The 21504-nt window shown below is 42.7% G+C and overlaps 2 protein-coding genes and 1 non-coding gene across 8 annotated transcripts in view; 2 read left to right on the top strand and 1 right to left on the bottom strand.

The window, feature by feature from the left end:
* LOC138180701 (uncharacterized) overlaps positions 1-21504 on the bottom strand; it is a 374745-nt gene that overhangs the window by 351007 nt on the left and 2234 nt on the right. The window contains exons 1-3 of one of the 6 annotated variants that reach the window (XM_069114784.1): positions 16086-16464; positions 15114-15210; positions 14862-15027 (exon numbers count right to left, since the gene is read on the bottom strand). The gene's annotated coding sequence lies outside the window, so the exon portion shown is untranslated. Of the gene's footprint in view, positions 1-14861; positions 15031-15109; positions 15211-15289; positions 15545-16085; positions 16465-21504 lie in introns of those variants that run through there. The other 5 variants (XM_069114785.1, XM_069114787.1, XM_069114788.1 and 2 more) reach the window with 5 other exon arrangements.
* The window catches only part of LOC138180699 (apoptotic protease-activating factor 1), a 55150-nt gene continuing 50922 nt past the window's right edge, over positions 17277-21504 (top strand). The window contains exon 1 of the mRNA XM_069114773.1: positions 17277-17422. The gene's annotated coding sequence lies outside the window, so the exon portion shown is untranslated. The remainder of the gene's footprint in view (positions 17423-21504) is intronic.
* On the top strand, positions 18060-18142 carry TRNAL-UAA (transfer RNA leucine (anticodon UAA)). The gene has a single exon. It is a non-coding gene; the product is annotated as a tRNA-Leu (tRNA).

Below are 21504 nucleotides of genomic sequence, written 5' to 3'. Positions count from 1 at the left end.
TCAAATTTTAGTGTGATCTATCAACCAACAAGCTTGTAACGAATCGCCGTTTAACACTTTCCATCCCCAAGCATCAGCCCCTACGTCGAAGAACTAACAATATCTCTTACGGCTGATCGGCTTGTAATAATTGCGACTGTACGCTGGTACACTAAAAGGGGAGATGTTTTGTGTTTCCGAGGCCTTTAAATCCCGACTTTAAATTCATTTCGTACCGACGATCGACTCGCCATTGTCCCCGCATCTGTTCCTCGGTCTGTCCGCAGGGTTTAGCTTAGGAATTAGGGGTCGAGGCTGGATTTCATTATCGGTATAATTTTAAAGTGGCTGTCAAGGGGTGATCGTAGCTTTTGACGCTTCCTTGACTGACGGAGGGTGTCTCTTTCTCTCGGTAGTCTCAAGCTGAATCATCGTTTAAAACGTTTTGTTTCGCCCGACTAAACCCCGAAGACCAGATAGAAAAGCTGTCGCGTGAAATACATTCGACGCGAATCCAACGAACCGACCCTTTTACAAGATTAATGGATATCGTGTCGACTTAAAGTAAACAAGACTAAACAAATATAGTAACGTCTTCGACTAAACTTTACTACGTTATCTATGTATACCTGTGTTATATGGTTCGTACCACATGGATCGTAAACGTTCCACGTCTAACTCATGAATACGTTCGTCGTACAATAATACGTGTGCACCGATAGACCTCGTGCGAGATCATCTCAGAGGTACACAATAAACGCATCATTCCCGTTCCACTCTGTCGGTCGATAAATTTACGGAAGATATTCTCGGCTGGTGGAAGCTTGTTATTTCCAAGCGGAGAATCTGCGCGGCGCCGAGCAGAGATCAGAGAAGAATCCATTGAGAGGGGTGATACAACGAGAAAGAAGAGAAATAAGAAGAAGAAGAAGAAGAAGAAGATCACCCTCGAGTCCTGACATAACGTCTCTTCCTTTGAGGCTTACGGAAAGGATCAGAGATTGTCGACGAAAGGACGACACGTGAAATCGGCACAAAAGTGACCATCGTCTGGTAAGCGATAGAACCACGAAATTGGCCTGCCCTCGAGATTCAGCTTAACTCTGCAACCCTCCTATCCATCGTATCCAACGTGCAACGGATCCAGAAAGTATTTCGCTTGAAATAACACGGACGATGATGCTTCGAGCTCCCGGGGCACTAATGTCTAGACAATATTTGTCTTGACCCGGGCAAGAAAATAATAAGCGATGAGAGAAAGATACGCGCGTCTGTATGGTGGGCACGGAGGTCATAACGGGGTTATGAGCTGTGAGGTAGTTAAAGTTTTCAACTGCCGTCGCGATATATATGCCTGCCACCACCCACCCCCTGCCCCCTGGCAGCTCGCAGCGCTGCGAAGCTCGTTCGTTACGTGTTTCGCGCTAAATTTGTTCGATATCCTCGAGGAGGATACCGTAAATCCGGATATGCCGGAGGAAATTGCTCTTCCCCGGCGTCGGTTGGCTGGGAATTCTCTGACGAGAAAGAAAACGAAACGACTGAGAGACGGCAAGCAATTTTTAGCGACCCGTCGACCAGGCTGCTCGTACTTTTTAAACGAATCGAAAGGTAATTATACGCGGAGAATTAAAACGTTACGAACGTAATTGAAGTTCCTTGTATTTGAAAGTTTCTCGAGCAAAACCGTTTTATATAGTAATGTGATTAAAATAAGTTGTTAAATTTATAAACTCAGCGAAATACAGAGAAGAAGAAGGACGAGCATAGAATCGAAAGTTTTACGACAGCAGGATACAATTATCCGAATCGTGACGCAAGTTTGAAAACGTGCTCGATGAGATTCGTTACGTCGCTGGCCCTTCTTGTGCCCTTCGCCCACCACTAATGACAACGTCAGGGTGCTTCAGCCCCTATCATAATTCGCAGCTTCTGGTTTTCTGTCGAGGGTTGTTGACACAATGCGGGCGCCTTACCGCAGCCCTATTCGTGCCCAAGACCGTCGAATATCAATAAAGATAGGAAGAGGAGCGAACGCGTGGAAGAAGAGTCGAACAGAACACGACCACCGAACGTTTGGACATCGTTTGGGAAACGTTGCTGCGGGATACGGAGATCGTGACGAGATCAAAGGGAACGTTTTGTCCTAATGACCGTCTTGCACGCTTGTGCATCGTCGAGAAAGCCGCGGGATACGTATTCCCCCGACGTGAAGCCGAAATTAAATCGAGAATCTCCGAAACGAGGCGAAAGTAGCGAAGCCACGTCAAAATACCGATATCTGACCGTACCACCCATCGCGTTACATCGTCCCGCCGCGATTGGAAAATTAATTCCATTGTTACGAGCTGTGTAATGGTCGAATTATGGCGTATGCATGCTTGACGAGAGGAAACGTACAGTCAAACGTTCGACTAATTTCTCGTTCGCAATTTACTCGTAACCGCGTCGCGAACGCTAGACAATTCTACGTTCGATATTAATAGCTAACAGAAAGCAGCTGCGATAATGATTACGATTGCTTACCCTAAAAAACGGGTCCCCGGGTAACGCGAACTCGAACAATTAATCTAAATGTCACCGGGAGTTAATTTATACCGGCGCGAAATCGTATATCAAACGCTATCTTCTTCGGATATTCTCCAGGGTATAGGATATATAAAGCATTTCCCGTTAACCAGCTACGAGACCCGGCCTTTATCAACCCTTCAACGGGTGTTTCCTATCGTTACTTTCCCGGCATTACTCTGTGCCAAGGTTGTTTCACGGTTTAATTGCTTTTGGAACGAAAGAACATCGTTAATAGTCTTATAGGAAATAGTTAGCCGAGGTAACTGTAACTGCACGTAGCAAGAGGAACGTAAATACGTACCTACACCATCGTCCATAATTATTTCCACGCTTCCAAATTATCACGTACATGTAAAATGTGTACTTATCCCTTTAACCGATGTACGAATGCCTTTAATCTCATTTTCAACTCTGATCTTATCTCAGGCAGACGTATTCAGTTAACAGATATCGTTAAAAGCAATAGTTAATTGGTATAAATAAAACAAGAAGAATCGCAAGTGGATGAAAATGGGTGCCGCAAATACATCCGAGTCGTGTGACGAAAATATCAATATTTTTATCGAATTAAATCAAATGCCGAAATAGTTATAAACAGCGGTACTTGTGCTTTTGCATGCAACAAGAACTCTTTCCCTGTTTCGTCGACTAACTCAATCGCCAATAGTTTGTACGTTAATTGGTTCTTCGTGCGGCAATACCCAGCAATCAAACACAATTTCATCTCCAATTGATGGAAACGATTCTCGTTATTAAATCGTACGCAGCCAGACCATGTCGTTCGATAATTTCGCCCCGATTTGGATAGCAACGTGGAGCTTTATCTCACGGTCGAAACCACGGACATCGATGTAGCAGGACGGTATTAATATTTATCAGAAAATCACGTTTCTTGCTGACGGACGTTTTATCGACCATATCGCCGGCATCTTTGAGCGAAAGCCACCTGTATTATGTATTATTATTACGCGCTGTAAGGCAACGCGGTAGCGCCAATAAAACGAGAAGGAGCAGAAGCACGTCGCGCGATATCGACCGCGTGTCTAGATAAACAGCGTGTACATTGGGAACTGGCGAACGGATCGATCGCAATTTCACGCGAAACATTAGCAGTAAAGCCATACCGATGTAATTATAAACAGAAGGTGCTTTGCACGACGATAAATCCCATTCTCGACTTGGCTACGTGACTCGTTCTCCTTATTTTATTCCATTTGATTAATTCCGAGCAGTAAAAGCAGCGTAAAAGCGCGAAGGAAGTAGAATCGCGGACGATCGGACTAGCTCTCTAGCGTTTCGTGACGACAGTTTCACGTTGATCCGCCTGTCTCAACGACGAAGAAGAGAGAGCGATGGTTTTCCGGTACTACCGTTTGTCGTTTCCACGTACATTCGACGTACAATGTAAGGGACAGAATGGAATCGTAGCGATTTCTTCCTCGTAGCGAAGAAACCAGGAGCAAGGGTAAAGTCGTAATTTTAACGAAGCTGCACGACTCGCATTTCGATGTCAGCTCGCGTTTCAGGGCTATTACTCTTTTATTCCATTTTTCTTTCGTGGCGATAAAATTTTTCCCGCTGGTGGATGTCGGGACGCGTTGTCCAGTAGAACGAAGATATTAACTGTCTCCGGAGCGAATATTTCTAATTGCCAGCTAGCCCTCTCACCGAGATAGACATTCATAAAATCTTTATTATCGCGGTATTTAGAGTTCGGCTGCCAATGGTGAATCGTAGAAACGATCGTAACACGGATTTCAGGGTATCGTGCGTGGAATATACCCCAGTAGGATCGTCTTGTATCTTACTTTTCTTTCACGAAACACGTCCAATATTATTAATTGCGAGGACACGTTCGCCCTCGAGACACCCGCCGCGTTTACTTTTATCGCGACATAAAATCCATAGTTATAAAGGAACTCACTGATCCACGCTGCGTGAGGTCGCTACTCTATCAACGGACGCCTTTTCGAAGTCGTTAAAGATGCCTCGCGTCGAAACTCCAACGCACAGAGGAACTTGTCGTTAGCGAGTCTCGGTCGACACGCGCGCGCTTTCAGCGTATCAGGCTTAATTTAATTAAGACCAAGAGGCGTTAGAAGTGGTAGGTCACGAGTTACGCGCGCAGTACCAGTCGGAAGGCACAAAGAGATCTGGGAGCACAATGCCGCGATTGTTCCGATGGTCGGGACTCTCGTTACCGTGTCTCTCGTTGCTCATAAATCGCCTTGTTCCTTTAGCTCTGGCGCGAGTACGAGACTACGCGTAAGAGTGAACGTATATACGTGAAAAAGGAAGCGTGTCCGTGCATTGGTCCGCGTATCGCAGTCGCTGCAGAGAGAGAAGTGTCAGCTGTAACTTTTATCGGTTATAAAAGCTCGAGATATTATGCTGAGCCAGAGTAAATACGTTTATGCTCTTCGCGTCTCCTTTCGTCTCCTATCTTCCTGCTTTCTCTCCCACCCTTCTTCCACCCCGGCAAGACTCCCGGAGCCTTATCAATCTAATACATTTCATATTTTATGGTTCCTTTTTCGAAGTGGTACGAGCCATGCTCTTTACGGGCGCGTATCCAGCTGTACCTTGTGTTTTGCATTAATTTGACGAGCACCGAGACATCGAGTGTCTATCCGTACGCTACAAAGTCCTGGTATCGACCAACACGGATGAATCGGTCACGCGAGCACGGAAAGAAGATTCGTACGGGCCGACGCACTTCGATGTGAACGCGATTACTTGCTACGGCGCGTTTTACAGAAGTTGCAAGAGTCCGTGAAAATGAACGTCGCGCAGGAAACTTCCTAGACGACGATTACGGTGTCGAGTCGAATGTCACGGTTGTCACGGTTGTCACGATGTTTCAAAATGTAGCAACGATCATTATCGTAATAAGCACGGCAAGCAAACCTTGAAAATCCACCAACTGTTATTAGAGTGAAGGAGAAAACAGTGGCTGGAGGGAAAATATGGAAAAACGAGTAAATACAGCAATCTGGGCGTAAATCGTGAACGGTAAACAAGCAGTTAGGCGAGATTTTAATGCGATCTCGTGTGATACGGGCGCTCGCGGACAACCAATAAATAGGACGACAGGTTCGGTCGCATCAGTACCGGCAATTGCATCCAGGTGGTCGTACTGTTATGACGTAATAATCCAAAGCAAGCTACCCCTAATTCACAGGCAAACCCGTAGCGCGGCTCACGGGAACTTCATGAGTGGGACGTAGTGCGTCGTACTGGTTCGGCAGGTCGATGCATGCGAATGTGCACGTGCATCCTGCGGTGCACGCAGCCCGTAGAGGATGCACGCGTTGATAATGCGTCTCGATCCACCTGACGTCCATTAGCATCCACTAGACGCGTCTAGATATCCGACCCTACCTGAAACTCGCCATCGATTCGTATACGAGCTTGCGCGATAGTAGTAACTTAATTACGCGGGAAACCAAATCAACCGCGTTCGAATCCTGATTACGAGAAAACGTTGCACGCTATCTGGTAGCAGGGAAAATTACCTTTGACCTGATTCGCGTGGAAACCCAGGCCGCTGAACAACTTGGCGGTCTGTGGGCGGTCGTGCGAATATCGAAAATGTAATCTGAACAAAGAGAATTCGTGGACCGAGCGCAATAAATCATCTAGCGACCTATAGCCTGCAGGGGCGTACTCTGTTACAAGAGACGGTAATCACCGGGCACCGGCATCGTTTTTCTTTTCCTCCTTTTTTTTTCTCGCGCTAGATACACGTTTTAGAACGCAATCAGCGTCACTCGTGCGGGACCATGAGCTCTCACAATCGCGATCGAATCAATCGGTCCGATCGTATCTACGGGAGCTTGGAAAAACCACTGACTACGGGGCAATCAATATTATCGTTTACCAGTTCACAGGCGCAGCTATATACTTTCTATTTCCCTAACGCGCGAGTCAATACATACGCACACCTGTGCACGGCTTTCAACCACCTTCCGGACACGCATACATGCATCGTGACTTAAGGCGTCAGGGCCGTAAGAATAGCCACGATCGTGGGAGATACAGTTCACCTCGTAACATTTTCATTCATTAAGACACCAGATAAACGCCTCGATCCCTTCGTTTCTTTTCATTTTTCTCTTTCTTTCTTTTTTTTTTTTTTTTTTCACGAACATAATATCGAACACGTTTCCAAACGTGCACAACTGGTAGAGTTACGAAACGATGCCTCGATAAGTACACGTTTTAATTGGTGATAAAAGCTACGCGAAATAAAGCGCGCAATTTATTAACGTAGTACTCATCTTTAAGTAGGATTAAAAGAAATAGGCATCTAATAGTTTTCCGGACGATTAACAGACTCGTTTTAAACCTACACACCTGCGACTTATACCGTGTTCGAAAGAGTACGAGCCGCAGAGAGTACATTGCTGCAACGCCTATCAAGGCCACTGAACTTGCTACTTGAACCTAGAGCGGTGCAACGCTGCGGTTTTTGTGGTTGCTCAGATTTTATGACGTTTCTTCGGCCTATTCCACCCTTCTCTCCTCTACCCTCCGCCCGTTTCCCGCCGTTTTACGTTGCTCTTATTAGCGACAGGGTTGTACACACCGCACTACGGTAATTTCCAGACGATGATGATAACTCGTCTTCATTTCCTGGTGCGGTCAGCACGGCACGAGCCCACTCGCGGTTAATGGACGATACGAAACAAAGAAACGAGCAACGAAGACGACACGCCTTGGCCATAGGGCGAAATCTTCCGAGAAGCGATTACGATTAACGCACGCGCGAAACTCGGAAGCTTCGACCGCAAGTTACACCGTTTTCGAGATGCTCGAAGGGGCCGACTCATAATAATTATCTTTGCTGGTAAGTAATAACCAAGGTGGAAAGGCAAACAAGAAAACATAAAGATTACCGAGGAGTTCGTTTTCTTCTACCGAATCGTGTTACGTGCATTGGAATTTTTCCAAGGAAAGCTCTACCGATGAAATTAAAGATCTACTAGATCCGTGCATATAAAGTATCGTCTACTAGAAATTAGAATCTGATGATCCAACGCGGTCTATTAAATTTTCTCCTATTTTTAAAAATTAAAAGCATCGAAGGAGACGAAATCTGTTATAAATCGCGTATATTCAACGTTAAAAGAAGTATAACGAAAATATCAAAGTCTCGATATCTCGATAGTCAAAACGTTCGTGTGATTTTTTTATATAACATCGGATGTATGTTAGAGGAATTGTTTAATTCTAAAGCTGTATAATAATGTAGGATCTTTGCTACAATTAGCCTATTTGCAATAAATGGATTAAACAGGAAACGATGGTTGTTTAACGTGAACTAATCACAATAACGTACTATAATTAAGACAACTAGATAGTTGATTAGAAACTCTCGTTACCACGGATCCAACGCTCTCTCTCACGCGGACCACACTCTCTCGACAACGCTAGCAACACTATCTCGACAACGCAATTCGCACTCTCTGACTTCTCAACTCACAATGCTGTTAATTCGTTTATCGTCCCTTAGCAACCCCTTGTCTTTTGTCTTAGCCTCGTGTCTTTTGTTTTAGCCTCGCGTCTTTTGTCTTAGCCCCACCACGCACATGGTCTGCAACCGCCTTTTTATAATTCGCCCGACACCCCCCCAGGCCCCTTGTCCACGATACTACGATAATTCTTAGAGATATGCAAAATGAAGCTGTGAAATTGATTGATAAAACCACGTACGAATAAATCACTCCGATCAACTGTACGACGCATCGAAGAAACTACAGGCAATTAAAAAATTACACTTCATACGCACAAACCTCGTAACATTCAGAGAACCAGGGTATAATTATTCACGCTTTACATCATCGTAATGAATGTTGCGCGTTTGATAAGTGGTAATTAAATCAGTCAACTTAATGAAACGATTCGTTCTACCAGAAAGGAGAATGAAATGTACTTACGATGCTTATTCCTCGCATTTTACACGGAGATGCATATACGTCGAAGAAATGGCTTGAAATATACGTGTGATAAAAGACAATGCACGCATAGAAAGATTTAAAATATAGCGGAGAATGACAGCCGCGTACCGAGTCTAAGCACCACTTTGAATGCACTCGAGCATTCGAATATTTAGCAGAGCCTTTCTCTCCTCCGGCGATTCCTTTTCCAGTGCGCTTCATTTACCCGAGCGTTACGCCCCTTCGGCAGGAAAAAAAGGAACAGTTTCCATGGCTGGGGTTCGAGAGAAATTTTCGCGAAATCTTCCGACGCCTCATTTGATCCTGGCTCGCAACTTGACGTACCGTGTACTGCCGCGACTTGACAGCTCCAACGATTTAAACATCCACGATAAATTCGACTATTTCCTTTTGAATCACTACCATCTTTTGCTCGAACGAAGATTTATGCGTTTAAAATAAACGGCATGTTTCGAAGTCGTGACAGACCGCTTTTATAATTCATCTCACTTGGAAGAAACATTCGTCAAATCTGATTCGAAAGTTGCTCTTTTAGTCGAAGTATAACTTTGGATAACTTGCCCTGTTTCTCCCGTTGCCTCGTTATAATTCGCCGAAGCAAATTTCGAAAGCTTCGAAATTAATAAATGGAGCGCAAGATGGTTGAAACGGAAAGAACGTATCACGCCGCTTACAAAACTGAACATATTTGACTTTCCTATCGTCGGCGTAAAAGTCGCTGCTTCCGAGCCCTTGATACAAAGCGCACCTTATTAAGAATCGCGCAATGGAAAACGTGCATTCAGAGGGAAAGTAGACTCACGAGAAATAATCGGTAATACCCGTCGGTTAAAGAAGGCGAAGTGCTGAATAAGGGGTTGCTCGACTCAAAAGGACCCGAATCTGAAGCCTACAGAGGACTTGAAATATACATATATCTGTGCCGTTCTTTACGATATAAAAGACTATAAAACCCTTCATTCTTTCGTTGCCTACCACCCCTGCGCACCACCGAGTGACTGATCTTTTGCCCAAAGCGTCGTCGATGCTGCGCCGTAATTAACGATTACAAAGTATTTGGTAGAGATGATTATCAGACTGTGCCGGATCCAGTAGCGTTCTCACTCCATAACATCCGGCACTTTGAAGTCCCGACCGTCTCTTGTTTTCTGCTCCATTGTACCGACTCTTACAACCACACGCCGCGTCAGACTGGTACACGCTGCGTTTCCATATCGGTGTGCACGCGTATATACACACGGTGATCCTGGACCCGTTGTGTTGCAGAGGTTCGACGGCGGGCGCGGTCTCCGCCATCAAAAACCCACGTCGATGAAGCGCGGAATTGCGGGCTCCATTCTACGGCATTGTTGGCAGTACGACGTTTTAATTGGCGATCCCCGATGAAGCACTCTTCCACGTCGAAAATGAACTATCACCGTGATACGCACGTTTTCACCGACGATAAAGATATATTCCACGTAGTTAACCCTCCCGGTGCCCGTTTACGGTCGACGATGCACTCGAGGGTTATCCAATATCTTCCATGGAATTACGTGCACTCTAGCATTTAGCAAGACAAGATTGCTCGAGTAGTATCGCGACGCTTAATACTCAGGCTAGTGCTTTTAAGCGTTGCGATAAGTTTTCTGTCGCGTTGTTAATACAACGACCCCTGACTGTATGACACAGTACAAATTGCGTTCCGGACGTATCGTTTCTTTTCCCCTTCTTTTTCTCTCTCGCTTTATTCTCTTTCTTTTACTTTTCTCGTTTCTGCCAACAAGCTTTAAACGGATATCCCCTTTCACGCTGCTTTCATTTCCCGCATAAAAAAGCAGCTAGCCATGGTGAAACAGCATGCAAGAAACCAACACGCAATTTCAATCGTATTTTTCGCCAGAATCAACGAGACGTCGCGTCGGTTAATCGAAACCTGCTTTGAGTCGCGACAACTTGCGCGATGACCGCGTGTTTCAAGACGAATGACCAATACCATGGAAAATATACGTTGCCGCTGTATCAACGACCGACACCGTCTAATGGAATACCGACTATAATATGATACATTAATAACGTACACTAGGAACTGCGTTCCTCATAGCTGCTATTTTAAGAGATGTTAGTTGAGACCGTACCGCGTTCAATTCGCTACGAAATAAAGAAGAGAACAGAAATATTCCAACGTTACGATTACGAGAACTTTTATCGCGGCGAAGCAACGGTTTCGATTTAGGCGAGTTCACGTTCCTCCAACGGCTTACGTCGTAAGCACTAACGAAGTTAATGACGTGTCAGAAACGTAATGGCGTATCATCGTTCGAAGACGAGGTATATAAAGCATATGTTTCAAAGCTTCGTGTAATCGAGCATCGCAGTAAACGCCGTGTGGACGAACACAATGGCAACGACGAAGGGCCATTAAAGAGGTGCGATTAAATTTAATTATCAAATTTTACGATTATTTGGGGCGCGACCGGGTTAAATGTGCTTGCATCCACTGGATAGCCGAAAGGGCGCAAAAAAGCCAAGGGGTTCGGAGACGCAAAAACCGAGTTAGAATTTTCTTCTGCCGTATGAAAGAGCTAATAAACCTATAAACCTGTCGCACAATATACTCATATTGTCCGTTATTCCATAAAATATCATGTACAATATAGAATACTATAAATCTACGAGACTTCTGTGTCTCATAAATAGCATTAAAGTCCCTTCTTCGTTGCACAAGCGTACAAATGAATCGAATTGTCACGCTCTGCGGTTTCAGTGTAATTTTCTAATTTTATCTTTCTTTTTTCCACCACATGCAAACGCAAGACAAAAGAAAAGGAGAATTAACCGACAAACGTTAGTCTGTCACGGCGAATTTCATCCGTGAAACCATACCGTGAGACGCGTTAACTACGACGATTAAATGAGCAGGCCGTTTGCTCGAGTGTAATCGTTTTTATCATCGCGGGTCAACCCCGCGCACGCTTTTATGCTCCTCGTGAAAATCCAAGTCGAACTCGTAGCTTCTTCGAGCCGCGTAGGCTTTGTTTCCGATGCTGCACGTGGGTCAACGTTCAAAATGTTCCGCATAAACCGAAGGCTTAATAAAGTCAGGAATCCGGGCTATTCCGTTCGTAGTCGACATTCCGTATTGGATGAGCGACCGTTTACAACCTTTCGACGATCCTACGAGTCTCGCTCGGTGGAACCGGGAACCAGAAACGATTACATATAGAGAAGCGAGAGAACCAACGTCGAGAGGGCAGAGGTCGGAACGATTTAACGAAATGAAAAAACAGTGCGCTTAACGTACGCTTTAATGATGGGTCAGAAACAACCAGGACCTGCTAGGTCTCTTTTAGCAATAAACGAGGCCTGACTTTATTGACCGGAAGAGCTTCGCTGCCGAACGATTTGGACAGTTGGACATTCGACCAACGAATTTCCGGTTTATAAGCGAGCCTGAGAGTCGTAACGCCACGCCGTTAACGATTAACGATTCATTTAGGAACGTTTAGTACGACGGACGAGGGTTCCAAACGTTATGTCGACCGGCATCTCTTGCTCGCTGCGATAAGGGAAACCTTTCTTGGAAATGGCAGCTTTGAATATGCGCTTACAGGTTGCTGCAAATTGAGGCACGTGATAAGAAAAAAGTGTCTTTTAGTCTTTTCGGCAAATGAGAAAGTATACGAGTATAATTTAGCAATACGTGTCGTTAAGATATTTGTACGCTGCTACAAATTTATCGGTAGTATTGTTAGTCATCGACGATACTTTCCATTGCAAATGATGGCGCGCCATGATGTTATACGTTCGGTTTGCTTATTGAGTTGGAAACTGATGTCCATTGTATTTTAATTTATACGCTTCGATATCTAAAAGAAAGCCAGTTTGTTTATTAATTTTGAAATTCCACATATTTGTTGTATCTTAAGTTTTATATTTTTAAATTCAGATTGTTTATTGATACGAGAAATCTGTTGCATCCGCAGTATTTTAATTATTATACTCTTAAGTTCAAATTCAGATTTTGAATTTTCACATTCGAATTTGTGTTTCGTATTTTCAAATCAAGATTTTAAATACGTACGTCTGGTTTCGTTATTCTCTTTTTACACGAAAATTAGATTCCGTTGTGAACGATCCTGTACAGACGAACGTCACCCGTGTAATTCACGTCATTCCGAAGTTAGTGGCGCATTAAACATACTGAAACGCGTCTACAGAATAGGAGACAATTCGTCGTCTCGTTAATGTCGTCGCTCGAGATCGTATAACTTGCTCTACTGTGAAATTAAACCAAGAATCGATTAACCAGAGAGCGCATAAATTAATACACAAGATGCTATTTGAACGAAGAAAAATAATTGCGTGACCGAAATTTTGATCACGTATTTTGGAAAGCAAATAGATAGAAGTAATAGACAAATATGCAACATAGCAATACTCAATGGAAATTTAAAGAAGAAAAGCGAAAGAAACATAAAAGCGCTAAAACGCATTTAAGCATTAAATGCGAATCTTGCATTAGATTAATAAAATTCATAAAAATTACACGCATGAAATCGTGAGTAAGTAATGTACTAAAAGCAACCACGTTAGTCAGTGAATTTCTTAAAGGACTTTTCAAGAAACGATATAAACCCATCACGACATTCCAAGAACGATACACGACATTCTTCCCGGACAACTAAAACCGTTCGTTGGTAGCTGAAATCTCGTGCATTTAGTATTCCGTTATTTTTTCGCGATTTACGGATACGAACACGTATAAATGTTTAATGCAAACGAATCATATCACCGGCCGCATAATAGCATGACGGCACTCTTTTAAAATGTAACGATGGCGCCCATCAGCAAGCGAACCTTTTTCTTCGAGCGTTAATCCGCATGAGGCATACGGTCGTTTATACGAGTGCATTATCGCAGCTGGCCTGTTCACGGTTCCTCTTAACACCTTTCATAGTTGGCGTGTCCTTGCTCTTAAAGCGATTGCGAGTAAGTACTTCGTCTAAGTACGCTTCCTACAAAATATGTACGTCTGAGATATCGTTACAACATTACATTTTGCATCTATTTCTATATATTACGCCTCCTTGTATCCTGGTCCATTGCATACCAATCTATCAAGAGTATCGAGTCAATATCATTACCTCTTTCCTTCTTTTCTTTCCTCTTTTTGTAGTGAAGTACAAGAACAAAAACAATTAATCGCAATATAAGTTATTGCATGTTGAAGTTTAATGATTGCATTCTCTTTATGAAGAATTTATCTCTCTTCTCTTTTTTTTTTTTTTTTTTTTTTTTGTTAAAGATATTATTTCAATGAAATATGGTTGAAATTACGTGTGTCATTACCTACTATTAAACGCTACTTCATCAATGAACTTCAAATGCGAAACTTTTTGTTTGTTATGTGAAATTTACCTATTTTGAAAGATCATGTATATTTAAACTAGGATCTAGGAAGCGATTTTCAACTTGGAAAATACAAAAGACAGTCTAGTGCTTGTAAATTCCAAATTACATTGGAACGTTTTGAAGAATTCGTTGAACGCGAATGATAGACATAAATCAAATATTATTTTCTTTTAAGTAAAACTGTATAACATCGAGCGTTCAATTATTCGACACGGCACAGGAAATCAATTACCGTCTGAGCAATCTATCTACAAGCCCTGACAATGACACACGAAGAGAAAGGCTCTTTTCCGCGGCAGTTCGCAGTCTACCTCTTCTCTGTCCGCGTGCTCCTTCTTTAATAGCCTCTGCTCCCTGGCGAGCGAGGGAAGAGAGCAACCCAGCCATAAATATCCCGTAGGGTAATTAACCCTTTGAGGACGTTGAAGCTTTGACGATTTTAATAATCTTAAAAGACAGCGAGTCCCGTGATTAGTGTTCCTGTCGGCGGATGCAATCGACAGTGCTCTTCTCCACCAATGCTTAGTTCGGTACGCGTATACATCACAAAGTTCCGCTTTTCTCGGTATTGTACATTGTAATGAAAAGCAGAGATACACGGACCAGATAAAAAATGAAATGGAAGTTCGACGTCCTTTTTATTAAATTTCAGAACATTTTTGTTATCTTTCATTTATTACATACTCTGAAATATATTTAAAAAAGTTGGTAAAACGTTGTAAAGGTTAGAAATAAGAAGTTTGAATGAATCTTTAATAAATTCTATTTTTTGCGTGTAAATTAATCACTTGTCTTTCAAATTTACTTTACTATATTTAATTCATTAAATATACGTAATAAGAAGTGCAAAGACTAGACTGTGTATCTCTGCATATAACAAGGAAACTGACTCGTGCATGCTCTTAAAAAAGTCTTAAATACAAAGATGCCCTTTGGCATACGTAAATTGTACGTTACCGTACGGAGACACCTGAAGATGATAATGAAGATGGTGCGACTCTGGTTCACGTAACTTTTGCCTCGTATGATACCCCCACGTAGGTTATAGCACTTTGAAGTATTGACATAAAAGCAGTCCCTCGTGGTACGACGAAAACAATGAGCGGTGAACATGAAACGACCCCTACTAGCCAATAACACACGTGGATTATTTCAAAAAGCTAATTTTTCTCTATAACCGTACACAGAGTCAAAGGACTACATACGTACATCATTGTGGAACTCCGTCTGCATTTTCTAGAAAGCGGAAATCCCATCGTACTTTCAACCGTACACGCTTTACATCTTCCATTGCAGTCTGCGAACGCTGAAAAACCATCAGAACAAAGCTAATTCGAAATTTAAAAAGTACAGCAGCGAATCAAATGCTTTACAACAATACCAACTTTGACCGTTACGACGCCATGACACTATTCATTTTTGATCGATCGTTAGGTTGAGCATACTGTATTCCTATTCGCATTTTTAAACTTCACGCAGCAATATAAAAAAAAGTCGATCGTATATCATAATATCCCGATAACGAATAGGTTTTACTGCGTGTTTTTAAAGATACCGTCACGGATAAAAAATGTTTACGAAGCTTGATAGCGTAAAAATCAAGATGGATAAAAAATGTCACACAACGGTATGCTGTTCCTTTCTCGCGATAACCCAGTAGGTTGAGGACGATCGCGTGTCGTTGATACTTATATGTAATCAGTATTTACAAACAAAATTCTTTATCAATCTTAGCATACAAAGCCCTTCCTTCACTTACCAAGGTTTGTGGTTTCTTATGCTATGATTATTTCTCGATAACCTAACCTGTCAATTACGTTTTCGTAGAAAAACATCTCGCGCATCGACCGCGACACGAAATTCATTTCTGTAGCTCACGTAAACCTTTGCATTCAAAGAAAAGCATTAAGAACTCGGTCAATGCCTTCTAATAAAAAGCCAACTCAATCCTTTGAGTTGAACTTTTTGGGATTTGGACGATGTTCGATCAATCATAATTAATCAATTAATATTTATTGGCCATCGTTTATTTCATAAGTGTTTCACTGTTAATTGCTTTCCTTATACGTACAGATTTTTATATAAACTATTTTATATCGCACGAAACGCAATCGAATTCTGTGTAAATTATCGAAATTCTAATGTCAGTTATATAAATACAAGTGATTTCAGAATAAATACCTTTAAGCTAACCCGCTGCGTGGGTTCCAAATTCTTTGAAGAAGTCAAGTTTGGCATATGTTAACCTAAATTCGAACGACAGGAATCTATTCAGCAGCTGCGTTTCAGTGGCGTCGTGTTTACATTCGAAAACACATGTGTTTTTGTAGAAATTCGTGTTTCAACTAATCACTCTCCTATTTCACGACCTCTGAGGAGCTTGGCGTTCTACCGAATGTACAATGTTATGTTGCATGTCTTCGGTTTCGCGCATTTTTCAAACGTTCATAGGCGTCTCTAGTAACGAATATCCTAATTTCACATCAGTTGCATATTGTTTCTAAATAAATAATAAAAGCATTACTATCATTTACGTATTAACTTATTTAACTTTAAATATAATTACTTTTATGTAATTACTCTAAGCTATATGTAATATATTACTTTATATACGATACTATATTAACTTTAAATTCGATTTTGTTATTCAATAAGTAATATACATGAACAGTGCTCATTTGTTTATAAATTTTGCGCGGTTCTATTTTATTTTATTTCAAACCTATCAAAGCTCTCAGGACTTTTAGGACTTTTAAGCTTCGTATAACTTTCAAAGTGATTCACTTTTTTCGCCATATGTATACAGACATAATTATGTACATATACAGTTTCGAAGTACATATGTATGTAATTTGAAGTGTTTCAGATCCCATCACTAGGCGTCTCCAACCGCATGATGCATTTGTGTCTGAGACCGTGAAACGATTTATCGTATCTTCTTCAACACGAACACGAGTGGAAATTCACGAGCAATCACGTCGGAAGTGAAACGAAAAGTTTTGACTACTTAAAATATCGAGTATTCTGTTGAGTTCTCAAAGTGACGGAGAGTGATTACGTTAATGACATGGCGAAGTATGCTTTAACGACGGGATAGGTGCAGACTGGTACGACAGTGGTGGCACGCGATCCCAACATCAACCACGACATCAAACCTAACCCCGTTAGTAAATATACTAACAACGAATAGAACGATACACGACTACTTTCAGGGAAGTTACCGTTTTTTTACGATACGAAATATAGTCCAGACAGTACGATTCGGTTTTATTACGACGCCAACGTATATGTGTATGATACACTGACTTATCGACCATGCATCACACAATCGTGTTGTGTACACAATTCCTTACTGTTATATCAGTGAAACACCATGGATGATACGCGTATAAATCCGCAGACCACTGTATTAAGTGTTAAAGCGACTAATGGAAACAGGTCGTTGGACTTTCTCACGTGAGAAGGTAGACGATTATATCGGACCAAGATGAAGCGAGCCAAGTATATCCACCATTTCGGTAAGTGTCTTGAATCAGAATTATTTCAATCGCGTTCCCCAAGGGAGACGTGCATAAAAGCGCAATGTATGCTCTTGTATAATAGAGAGAGAGAGATGGGGGGGGGGGAGAGAGGGACAGAGAGAACGTTCGTATCTGAAAGCAATCGAGTTTTACGAGTGCGCGCTATTTTCTTAAGTCGATCATTAGTCAACATTGAAAACAACGAGGGTGAATAATGGTTGTATTATTCAAATCGCCCTTCGCCTTTTACAACTTCCGTAATTTTTCTACGATTCTCAAGAAAGGAAAGTTCGTTACCGCTTCATGGTAAATTAATCTATTGTTCTGTAAATTGATAAATTTGCATCAATCAAGGAGTACGGCGTTGAATTTAAATAAGAATTTAAAAAACCATTAGGTCATAGTTGTGAGTGCCAAATAACTTTTTTAACATCATTTATCATGCTAAATTAAACTGTATGTTTTGTTTAGAGATATTTGTATTTGCATAACATAGGTTAAAATTAAATTTCATTTGAAATTATACAATACGCATTTGTCACATATGATATGTTGTCATTTAGTGTAAATTATAAACTAATAATAACTGTTAGATACCATATATACCTATATAACACAAGCACCTTTCACCAATGCTAGGTTGGCCGAGCGGTCTAAGGCGCCAGACTTAAGTTCTGGTTCCCTCTGGGAGCGTGGGTTCGAACCCCACACTTAGCAAATATTTTTTGTTTTTATTTCGTCCTATATACCAACACTAATTAAACGTATTTATCATCCGTATAGCAACTCTAATTAATTAATCGATTTATTTAAAGAATTTTCATGTTTAATGAATATATATACATATAAATATATCTCGTAAATTACACATCCAATTCCTCGGACACGGAATAAAAATCTGAAATATTTCCTTAACGAGAAAATGGTGTTCAAATGAGAAGAGAAATGGTTTTGCTAACAAATCATTAATTGACGGGCTAGAAGCTGATTTGCAATTACGGGGTATCTCCGCGTAAAGATAAATGGTCGGAGCTTTCGCCGAAGCCGGATTCGAAGTGACTCGAGTCTCGTAACTGATGGCAGCGATAATTGAGCCGAGTATAAATGACTTGATGAATAGTCATAGACAATTAGGGAAACTGAGATAAGGCAACGAACTATGCGCGAGCAACTTTAGTCCGTTAATCCTGTTACACCGAGTCGCGTACCAACCATTTTCGTCTCGGTGTATTTACATAACCGTACGGGTTTCTTAGCGAACCCGACGACTTACCAACGTTTCCACGATCGTATCGTTCGTTTCACGTGCATAATTCGTATTCGACGAAACGTTCAGAGGCCTTACGAACATGCTCATCCCCTTTTGTAAATCGTAGAGGCTTGTCAAACGTTTTATCGACGTTTCCAAGTTTCGCCAACAGTTTCATACGAATCGTCGTACCGGGAAGGAAAAAGAGCCGATTAAATCGGATTACCGAACAGCAGGGCCAGCCCTGTTCCCAGAAGACCAGGACTTGACACCGTAAAAGTGTCATGAGACCACCCTATTCAAAAAGGGGATGCCGTGTGCCGGCATCGAGAAGAAAGCAAACGCCAAGAGTCGCCCGTTGAAATGCTTGTCACAACAATTTCGCTAAAAAAGCACAACTCCTGTGTACTTGCCGGGGCACGATGAACCCGGCACACTTGTAATTTCATTCCACCGCATCTGTTGTCATTCTCACGTTACCACACGAATATCTCGACTTTCTTCGTTACTTGCACGATTGCAGGATCACCGGGAACAGATACAGAGGGAGAAGTAGAGGACGGTGATCGCGTTGAAAAAGAAAGGAAAAAAATCAGACGCGCGTATTTCAAGCAACCCTTGCGCGAACATTGCACAATGCAGCAGCTTCGAAGATCCACCCCTTAGCTGAGGGGTGCCGTTCCTGTCGATACTGTGGTCGACGTATAAAGGGTCTGCTATGAAAAAAAGGGGATGAACGACAGGGAGGAATGGAACAGTTTGGGTAGGTGTCCGCGAATCGGGGTACTTCGCATTATTTTTTTCCTGTTGCCCTTCTGACTCGTTCCAAACTTCCTTTCTTCCATCTTTCTTCGTGTAACCACGTTCATCGATCGACGACCACTTTGCATTATGTAATTTGAGTTACCAGTTAAATTCTTATCGATGCTTCGAGGAGTATCGAGGGTTCGTTGTTCGTTTCTCGCTCGTTCGACCCAACCGGTGTCACGATAATTCGATTGCAACACGTCGAAGCGTGAAAGCGAGACAGGAAGAAATTGAAAAACAGGTTCAACCTCGAAAATACCTCGGCTACGAAGCAATCCAACCCTCGACGAACAGAAAAGGGAAATCGTACTTATAACGCTTACGCGTTTCAAGCCTGACGTCCGGTGAAATCGCGTTATCCGGATTCGGAATATTAAATTCATCTCTATCTTCTCAGGCTATCGCCCCGCGTTATCGTCACCTTAATCGAAGCTTAAAAATGTGATTTCACCCCAACGAGATCTTCGCGCCCGACGATATCCCTTCGACTAAATTCAACGAGGTTTTATTCCAACAATCGGTCGAGTGAAACGAACGTTAGTTGCAAAGCCGATATAAAATTTTGTTCGTTCGTGGTAATTTTTTCAACCATCCGTGTTACTTTCACAAACAGAATTGCCAGCGACAATGGAAACGCTTGTAAATCGTAAATCGAGCGTCAGCCACGAAAGGCTGCGCTTGACGCGGACAATTTCGCGATATCACGAAGATGAGGCAAAAATTAATCAAGCGAAAACCATAAATAACGATTCATGGCGGGCCGAGCGTACTCGGTCGGACAATGGATGACAAATCGCACGGCAAAGCAAAACAAACTGAGGACTAGATTAAGCTTCTCGTCTGCTCGATTCGCCGCTGCCTTTCGCCATTGTCATCGATACAGCGAGGATCAGCTTGGACATAATCTTCGTGGCTTATGGCGCAACAGCCAAGAAAAATGAAGCGTTTCTCGAACGCCCAGCGACGGTTTCTTTGAGCGAGTTCTCGTTTCGCTGTCGACCCTCTGTTACAACCGCGATAGACCGACCCACCCTCTTCTTCCCGAGCTTCGCTTCGTCCGTGTGGCAACGATCTCGAGTGTTGGTCGTATGGTTGCACCGTTCACGGGGTGTACATCTTGAAGGAAGCCTCGGTGAATCGGCTTGATCTCCGCGTAAGGTTATCAGAAGGTACGTAAACATAAACAAGAGGTGGCGTGAGCGTTGGCGGTTGCAGGGAGGAGTAGGTCGTCTTTGTGCAGAAGGGAAGATCGGATCGGGGCCGCGTTAAAAAAAAGAAGAAAAGAATAGCCGTCTTAAGAGCAGGACGCCATAGCAATCGTAAATGTTTAATATCGTGATTAAAGGCGCTGGCGCCTCTTATTATTATTTCAGTCTGGAGGACATTTCGCCCACAGTCCTCTTCTTGCTCCGCGTCACCGCGTTTCTTTTCAATTCTCACTTTCCTTCGTCGGCTTAAAAATCCTCCGTGAAAATTAGCCGCCTAAATATTTAAAGCTCCCCTACCCATTCGGCCGTTCGTTGCACGGCTTGGAACACAGTGCCGCGTGGAATCGGGCGCCGGGGGTGGTGATGGAGTCGGGGTGGAAGGTAGAAAAAAAAAAATAAGGAAAAGGGAAAAAAGGACGAAGAAAAAAATAGAGGAAGAAAAGGAATAGAAAGGACGAGCGAGGAAGAGAGAAGAGCGGGAATACAAAAACAAGCGTCTGCGGGCCGCGTCATTGTCCCGGGCATGGAGACAGGCGTGATCTCTTCCATCTGATGGATTTCTGCTGCAGTCACCTCTAACCACCTCGCTCGTCACTTCCCGTTGCGCTTCGTACCATTGGACACCCGACTGACTTTTTCTTTTAAATCCTTTTTCCTCCTTTTCTTTCTCTCTTTTCCTCTCTGTTTCATTCGCCCTCGCCATTCAATCGAGGCTCGAACAGCTCGCACCCTCTCCCTTTCGTCGTTGCGAACAACGAGGAATACAGCGGTGCGAGAGCATCGAATTAACGCGTAATTTCTTCGAGGAGACTTAT

Source organism: Bombus flavifrons, chromosome 6, assembly GCF_040668555.2.
Source record: "Bombus flavifrons isolate JBK064 chromosome 6, iyBomFlav1_principal, whole genome shotgun sequence".
Classification (NCBI taxonomy): domain Eukaryota; kingdom Metazoa; phylum Arthropoda; class Insecta; order Hymenoptera; family Apidae; genus Bombus; species Bombus flavifrons.
Note: the sequence above shows the minus strand (reverse complement) of the source record. Positions and strands in the feature narration are given on the sequence as shown.